This window comes from Colletes latitarsis, chromosome 12 (genome assembly GCF_051014445.1).
Source record: "Colletes latitarsis isolate SP2378_abdomen chromosome 12, iyColLati1, whole genome shotgun sequence".
NCBI lineage: Eukaryota > Metazoa > Arthropoda > Insecta > Hymenoptera > Colletidae > Colletes > Colletes latitarsis.
Genome location: NC_135145.1, coordinates 15,627,942 through 15,637,531, shown reverse-complemented (window position 1 = coordinate 15,637,531; position 9,590 = coordinate 15,627,942).

The following is a 9,590-nucleotide window of genomic DNA, read 5'->3' as shown; positions in this document are numbered from 1 at the left end:
CTCAGATTATACGGGTGATTCCAGAAACTCACCTTTCGCGAGACATAAAAAATCTCCAACAAGACATTGAATTAAATGCAAAAAGTAAAATCATATGCCTAAACCCATGTCTTGATACTGAGGGTATTATTCGAGTAGGGGGTCGTTTAACAAATGCTCAGATAACATACTCACGAAAGTACCCTATACTAATACCACCAAATAACCACGTTACCAAATTAATTATTCACAACGAGCACATCAAGAAGTGGCATGCGGGAGTGCAGGTTACTTTAAACGCAGTCAGAAACAATTTTTGGCCTATTGATGGAAAAAACACAACACGACACGTCATACATAAGTGTGTACGATGTAGCAAATTAAATCCCAAACTACCTAATTATACAATGGGTGATTTACCCAAAACTCGCGTAATTCAATCACATCCATTTGAAAATGTTGGGCATGACTATTGTGGCCCATTTTCCTTGAAGGAAAGGAATTTAGAAATAAGAACAAGATAAAATCGTATGTCACTGTGTTTGTTTGTTTTGTCATAAGAGCTGTCCATTTTGAGCTTTTTTTTTGTACGTGGGGAAATCCTCATGGACACCCGCGGGCCCACCCGAAGAGCGGGACGGCGGGTAGTGCCGGACTCTTACCGGCTGAAACCCCACAGTGACCATCCTCAGACGCCAGGCGAGGGACTGGGAACTCTACTGAGACATCACAGAGTCCCCCGCCGCGTCGTGCCTCTTCAGGCCCCTCCCGGTGGGAAGCACTCCTCCCACAGGCATTCCCACTCAACTGCAGGCGCCTGGTCACCAGCGCTCGCGGCCCCATGACATGGGACTAAGTCGCCGGCCGGGTGGCCACGTTGGCCGCAGGTCTCATCCGCAGCCAACTGGCTAACCTGCAGCCTTAGGTAAAACCCGCGGCAAATATCCCATGCTTCGTGCCACTCACACACACATTTACACACACAAAGCATTCATACCGGTGTTTGGTCCGCGGGAGCTTTCGCTCCGACCTCCGGGATGCCATGGAGGGGTTCACCTCCCCTGCCGCCTGGACAACCAAACGGGTGCATGGGTCCATTTTGAGCTTGTCACAGATTTAACCACTGAAGCGTGTCTGGAAGCTATTAAACGATTTTGCACTCGACGAGGAAAATCAAAAAAATGTATATTCAGACAACGCGACTAACTTCATTGGCGCAAAAACTGAAATATTAAAGGTCAGGGCATTTTTTATATCAAACGAAAATAACACTAAGTTATCCAAATATTTTCAAAAAGAGGGAATTAATTGGCACTTCATACCTTCCCGATCCTCACATTTCGACGGGTTGTGGGAGGCATCTGTTAAAGCTTTTAAACATCATCTGTATCACACAGTAGGAAAAACAATGTTTACGTACGAAAAATTCAATACTTGCATTATTGAAATAGAAACAATTTTAAATTCCCGTCCTTTGACCCCATTATCCTGTGATCCCAATGACCTTACTGCCCTTACCCCAGCACATTTCCTAGTAAGAGGTTCTTTATCGAGTATTCCAGAACTTGACGTTCAGGACGTGTACACCAATAGGTTGTCAATGTGCCAGAGAGTGCAGCAAGTAAAGCAGTATTTTTGGAAAAGGTGGCACAAAGAATATCTAAACGATTTGCGCGCCAAAAGTAAATGGCATCAAGGAGATGGTAAACAAATTGAAATTGCTCAGCTAGTAATGATCAAAGAAGACAACCTTCCTCCAATGCAATGCAATATGGGTCGTAGTATGCAAGTTCACCCAGGAACAAACAGTATAGTGCGTGTTGCAATAGTGAAAACACAAAATGGACTCTATTAACGTTGTGTTAAAAAACTTGCTCCATTGCCAATAGACCGACCATTAGAGACTTAAGTTGATTATTTCATTCATCATAAGTATGTTTAGTGTAAGTAGTATAAGATATGATTATGTAGACACCTCGCTATTGGTGGCCATATCGTATAATTAGCATTTAATTTCAATTACATTAATATTGAAAAATTTAGGACTAGGTACACACACATTGTTTAATTCACAAGGTGCCCATCAACTATATCAATCTAGCATTTACACATGCAATCATACAATGTATACGAATTTCAATAAGCGCTAACCTTGGAACGTAGCCGCCTCGCGGAAACCCCCAGACGAGGGGAAATTATTAAAAATATCCTTTACATGCCACCTCCTACCGACCAACGTCGCCTCCAAACTGATTGGTCTGTATATTAACAATTTTTGTCCAATCTAAGACCGATGCTGCCTCCCAGGGCCTTGGGTACGCTCACGGTGAGATTAGCTTCTTGGACAGCCTTGGCCGAGACAGCAGATAAAACTTGACTTAAACACCACTTAAACAATAGACTCTTAAACGCCACTAAGTTCCACTTAGTCTTAAAGGATAGAGGAGAGATTCCTGATTATGCTAACATCAATAGTTATAATATTTTGTGCTTTTGAACGGTTGTAAATGATCACCAGAGTTTGAAAAAGTGTCCAAGTACGCACTTTATACACAATACTTTTGCATATTTACGAAAAGTTCTTTACCTGACATGAAAACTATACACAGGATTTGATTCAGCAGACATTTCTGAAGAAGAAACTGTCCAACAGATGTGTAGAAGCAGTTTTCAATTGTCACAGGTCGAAAAAATGTTAATCGGCAACGCGTGCACGATGTTTTACCGCCACGCGACTGTGACGGGACTTTACGCGTCACTTGGAAAAAAATACGAACTCGCAAAAAACTCCAGGTAATGCTGCGTGCAACTGTTACCTCTGTCGTGACTTACACCGTAGCTGAAGATAAGGGACGAACAGAAGGATGTTACGCGAGTCTCGGCTTTCAGAATACAGAGAGGTTCTTCATATTTGCAAAGGGTTTATAAAGGGCGGTATTGCTATAGAGTGGGGATGGTTTGGTTTGAGGCCTGATGTCTGACTCAGATGTTGTTGCTGCTAGATGGTGATGCGGATCGTGATTCAGATGTTATTGCTGCGAGGTGATGATGTGGATGGTGATTCAAATGTTTTGGTGAGGAATGCTGACTCGTTTGTTTGTAATGCGGATGGTATCACACCCCCTTTCCTAGGTTCGTTTTGGTCCTCCAAAGCGTACGATTTTCTTTGGTCGTGATGGAATTCGTGGTAGCTCATCCAGAGGATACATCAGTGGGTTTTCGTTCGTAGATGTCGATGGTGCTGTAGCTGTTGGGTTTGAATGCGTGTTTTGTACGCCTCCGCGGTTATTAACATTGACTTTGTTACAACAAATCTTAAGACAAAATGTTTTCAGTATAAGTTTTGACGATAAATTGAATAATCCTGTTTTATATAATACATAAGAAATTATAAGTCCTAACGATATCCATCCTGCGATTTTGAAAATATTGTATGCTATTTCTGCTGTAGTTAATATACGTCGCTGTGTTTTTATGTTGTTTAACTGTGAATTCATGCTATCTAAAGTCTGTCGGTGACTATTGAAATTGGGAGTTGCTCTTGGAGCTTGTGGAATATATTCTTTTAACATTTGTATATCTGATTCAGTAAAGTTTACGTGCATCGCATAGTCAGAAATTATCATTTGAGTGTTCTGCGTTGTACCTCCAATTTTCATTATATTATTATTGTACATAAGAATACATTCGTCTTCGCTGGTTAGTATAGCTGGTGTATTAAGTGTAATATGATCCATTTTAGTATCTAATGCTTGAATTTCTATCGGTTCTTTGGGTATTGCTATATATTTATTTGGTGTATGCATAGGAATAAATGTTACGTCGTCTATTCTAAATATTGCTGTTCCGCATTGTTTATAGTCTCTTGAGTTCTGGCAACCCGCGTAATAGTCGTGTCGTGTAGGTTGTGTTCTTTCGCATATTAATCCTATAGAACTGTCTCTACAATATTTTTTCAAGTAAGATTCCTCAATTATAATTTGAAAAATTTGTTGTTGCATTATCATGTCACGATCTAATATCGGTGAGAAGATTACGTTGTTTATTTTATAGGGAATGACGTAATATTTTATAATGCTCCACTCGGATTCTTCCAATACTTTGGTATATGAGCGCATTGTCTACTGTTTGTGTCTTTAGTCTACTAATGTCTATCAATGTTTGAAAGTTTTTTGGCTTTGCTGGTATATAATGCATCATGAAGTTATTTCGCAATATCGTATCATAAGCTTCTAGAAAGTCTACAGTTTGTATTAAAGTAGTATCAATTATTCCCCGCTTCCCTAGTATACGAGTTAAATGAAAATCATTAATTCTACTGGTCAGATCTGTTAAAAGTGCTTCTAAGATAATAATATTTTGTTCTAACAGTAAGGAATTTTGTAGTTCGTGTAATTCCTTTGAGTTCTTCTGCAATTTATTAGTTAAACTGTGAAAATTGTTATCAGTCAGTAAAGCTTTGAAAATTATCGTCTGATTCTGAACTATCTTAGTTAATTAATTATAATCGCTAAATAATTTGTCAATGTTTTGGTTTACAAGAGTTAGATCGTCTTCATCTAATGTACCAAATAGTGCTTTGGATGCGGATCCGATGATATTCAATATTCCTTGTCGGTTTCTCTTATGTAATATAGTATCCAGTTGTGTTATTGACTGATCCATGCGTGCTAATTTGTTTTTTATAATGTCGTAGCCAAATAAATCGCAATTATAATCCTGACAATAGTTATGCACTGCCAAAGTTAATGAGTGTATCTGTTGCGCATTTTGAGTTAATTCGGTTATCTTAAACGCTATGGTTATTTTGATCTCCTTATGATATAGAAAGTTCTTTCCTATGATCTCTTTTACAATTTGCGTGTTGTTAATTGGCCGAATACTTACAGCGTTAATAAGTATTATTAGGTTGGTTATTGTCTGGAATTAGAATGATACAGTTTTATACGATTACCATGGGTTGGTAAGGTTTTATTTTTGTTTATTCTAAGGAGGTAATTTGGCGTTCTTATTTCTATTATTTCATATGGCCCTAACCATTCTCTGTCTAATTTGTGACTCTTGTGATCGTTGTGTAAAAGTACTAAATCTCCCTGATTGTATATAGCTTTTAAACGAATTTTACGGTCTTGTTCACGTTTATACCGTTTCTTGTTTGATTCTATTATTTTCTTTGCGTTTTCTAAATACTCTTTATGTCTCTGTTTCCAAAATCTAAACAGTTCGTCTTTACTCAGATGAAGAGTGGTGTGGATATAGCCGAAGGCATATTTGCCTCATGTCCGAAAGTTAGTTTGAAAGGTGTATATCCAGTTCCAGAATGTACCGAGGTATTGTAAGCCATGCATATTAATTTTGGATGTTCATCCCATTCGGTTTTTCTTTCATTAATATAAGTTCTTAGCAAGTCTTTTACAGTTCCGTGAGTTCTTTCTAGAGCTCCGTTACTCTGGGGGTTACTCTCCGTTACTGGTAGTTTTGATGTGTTTAATTTTGAAGGCCTTTTCAAATGATTCCATTAATTTGCATACGAAATTCTGTCCCCGATCAGTCAGGATATGTTTAGGTGAGGAAAAGGTATAAATGTAGTGTTCCATCAATTGGTCAATAATAGATTCGGCTTTCTGGTTGGCTAAAGGAACTAATATTAAATATTTCGTTAGGCAATCTTAAATTGAAAGTATGAATTGGTTTCCTTTTGTAGTAACGTTAAATGGGCCTATGATGTCTAAAGCAATTTTATCGTTCGGATTTTGCGGTGTGTCAGGTATAACAGCTTCTTCTTTCGATCTAATCTTAGTGAGTTTATTCTTTTGGCAAATATCACAGTGTTTTATGTATTTCGTTACGTCGTTGTCAATGTTCGTCCAGTAGTACTTTGCCTTTATTCTATCGACAGTTTTGTTTTCTCCTAAATGTTCTACATTATTGTGGTTCTCAATAAGTATCTGGTTCTTTTCGTCTTCCGTGTAGTCTCATATAGGGGGCTGCATGAAATAAAGTTTCTTGTCGGGATAATCTTTCATAAGGAATCTAAGCATTAACTGGATGTCGATAATATGCAAAGGGTTTAAATTCGTTCCGATACCGAAGGATACAGAGAATTTGTTGTGTTGTAATGCCATTAAGTCGTGTAGTCTGTTTAGCCATGTGGCTTCGTCGTGAGGCCCTAGCAAGTCTTTTGTTAATTGAGTCCATTGCGGTCTATTAGCTACTGTCTTTATGGGGACGGCTGTCGGTTCTTTCTTCCAGTCTACATATTCTTTGTATAGGTCATTTTGAGGAGAAGATAATTCTTGAATGTCGCGTGACTTGTCTTCAATTTCTAACGGGGATGGAGGTTTGACAATTTTAATCTTTTGGGTAAATGGTTTGTTTTCTGTTACTTTCAAAGGATGTAATCTAGACAGAGCATCTGCAACTACATTTTCTTTTCCCTGTTTATAATAAATCTCGTATTCGTACTCTTCGAGCCTCAAGCGCCAACGCATGAGCCTGGAAGATGGGTCTTTCACGTTGTGAAGCCATTTCAAAGACTGATGATCGGTAAAGATATAAAATTTTCGTCCAAGGAGGTATTGTCGCAGTTGTTTGATGGCCCAAACGATAGCGAGTAGTTCCTTCTCAGAAGTAGTGTAATTTTTTTCTGCACTATTTAATGTTCTAGAAATGTAGCAACATGGATGGTCTTTTTGGGATAGGACGGCTCCGATACCTTCGTTACTGGCGGCCGTCGTCAGTGTGAATGGTTCGTCGAAGTTTGGGTAACATAGGATGGGTTCCTCTCATAATTTCTGTTTTAGTGTCTCAAAGGCGTTAGTCTGTTTCTCTGTCCAATGGAAAGTGTTCGTCTTCTGCATAAGGTCGGATAATGGTTTGGCAATTTTGGCAAAGTTTCTAATGAATTTCCTGTAGTAACCGGTTAATTCGAGAAAAGATTTTATTTGTGTGATGTTGTTCGGAATTTTGAAATGTTTGATAGCCTCTAATTTCTTGGGGTTAGGTTTAACTTCTTCTGCTGTAACTATATGGCCTAAATACTCCAGTTCAGGTTTCAAAAATTGACATTTGTCTACTTGTAGTTTTAGTCCGGTCTCTCTTAATCTCTGGAATATTATGGCTAACTTTCTGTTGTGTTCTTCTGTGGTACTTCCGAATATTATAATGTCGTCTAAGTAAACAAAGTGTGGGCGAAGGAGAAATAACGTAATCGTATTTTCGGTTTACGTTTTTATTCATCCGAGTCGTTCGGGCGTTGGCGTGAGACTGGGCTCATCAGGCCCCGTCGTGGGTCCCTTTGTGCGTCGTTCGGCCGTCCCAGGAATCACACTTGAGATTCCTTTCCTAGGACGGCCGTTGTTTAGACGTTGCGTATCGCCGGCGACGGAGAGTCGGCCTAATATTTACACTATGCGGCGCCGTGTCCGTTGCACCGGCCGCCACATCACCCCCCTTGGTGAAATTAGGGGTACCGTCGCACTTATACGTACATACTAAGTAACTATAAATAAATAACCTATTTACATGTTCTTACAACTACTCAATTATCCGCGCTGCTTGCGAAACTTAGCCTACAAAATGCGTTCTGAAGTCCTGCTCGATTCGGCCACGTAATGGTCGGGAAATCGCACCCGTCTTCCGGACCTCGTCGTTCGCACGGGCATATCGGTCGGCGTCGAAACCTCCTGTGGAGAGGGTCGCTCGCGGTCGTCTTGTTCGTTGTCCTGCAATACGTATGCAGGTTTGAGGCGGTCCAACGACACCGGCACCACTCGTTCTTTAACCCGGATGTTGAAGTACTTCGGGTGTCGCTCAACCACCTCGTACGGCCCGTTGTAGGTGGGCTGTAGTGCGTCCTTAACCGCACCGTGTCGAAGGAAAACATGCGTTGCCGTGTTTAATTCTTTAAATATGAACGTCCGCTTGGTCCCATGCCGCGAGACCGGAGACGGGTGCAGTTCATTGAAATGTTTCCGCAGGCGTGCGATGAACGTTTCGTTATCGGGATCGGTATTTCGCGAATCGTGGAGTAGCTCGCCGGGTAGGCGGATCGGTTCGCCGTACACCATTTCCGCGGATGTCGCTTTAATATCGTCCTTCCACGCCGCGCGTATGCCCAGAAGAACGACAGGCAATGAGTCGGACCAGGTCGGGTTGGCATGGCATACGATCGCTGCCTTCAATTGCCGGCGGAATCGCTCGACCATTCCGTTTGCCGCCGGATGATACGCGGTCGTACGCAGATGGCATGTACCTATAAGGCGAGACAATTCTTTGAATAGTGCGCATTCGAATTGTCTGCCTTGATCGGTGGTCAGTCGGCACGGCACCCCGAATCTCGCAATCCAACCGGACAGTAGGACGCGTGCCACTGTTTCGGCTGTGATGTCCTCGATCGGGAAAGCCTCCGGCCATCGGGTATAGCGGTCGACGCATGTTAGGCAGTAGCGGTAGCCTCTCGATATCGGCAACGGGCCGATGATATCCACGTGGACATATTCGAATCGTGTCGAGGGTGCGCCGAAACTGCCGACGGGTGTAACCACGTGTCTGCTAACTTTCGCGCGCTGGCACGGAATGCATGCTTGTGCCCAGGACCTGCAATCCTTTCGGACCTCTGGCCATACAAAACGCTCTGCCACGAGCCTCGCGGTCGCTTTGACGCCGGGGTGTGCTAAGTCGTGCAAGGACGCGAACGCTTGCTTTCGAAATTGTCGCGTTATATACGGTCGCGGCGAAGGTGTCGTTATATCGCAAAAAAGTGCGGTGTTCAATCCCGGCATCGCGATTCTTTTGAGCCTAAGAGCCGAATTGGATCGTAGCAAGGCATGAAGCTCTTCGTCCTCGCGCTGTGCGTCCGCGAGTTTCGCGTAGTCGAGCCGTTCCGAGATCTCTGCTACCCGGGACAATGCGTCAGCCACCACGTTGTCTTTCCCCGACACGTGTCGGACATCGGTGGAAAATTGCCCGATGAAATCCAACCACCGGAATTGGCGCGGTGTGTGTTTCTCCGGCTTTTGCGCGAACGCGAAGGTCAACGGTTTGTGGTCCGTGTAAATTTCGAACGCGCGTCCCTCTACCATGTGTCGGAAGTATCTGACAGCTTTGTAGACGGCCAGAAGCTCCCAATCGTATGGACTGTACTTCCGCTCGGTTTGGGAAAGTTTTTTTGTAAAGAACGCGAGCGGTTGCCAGCCGTCGCGAGTTCGTTGCTGCAGTGCGGCGCCTATCGTGAAATCCAACGCATCTGCGAAGATGGCCAAAGGCAGCGTGACGTCGGGGTGTGCAAGGAGAGCTGCACGTACGAGACTTCCTTTGCACTTGTCGAACGCTTCCTCTCTATCCGGCGTCCACTCGACCGGTGCTCGGCCCTTGGTGTTTCCCTGCAGCGCTGCGTTGAGGGGCGCCTGGACCCCGGCGGCTCCCGGTATGAACCGGCGGTAAAAATTCACCATGCCCAAAAACTATCGCAGTTCTTTCACTATTTTTGGGCGTGGGAAAGTCTGCATTGCCTCGACTTTTTCTGGCAATGGTTTGGTGCCTTGCGCAGACACCAAATAACCCAGGAACTTCACTTCCGGTGTACCGAAAACACACTTGTCACTATTTAC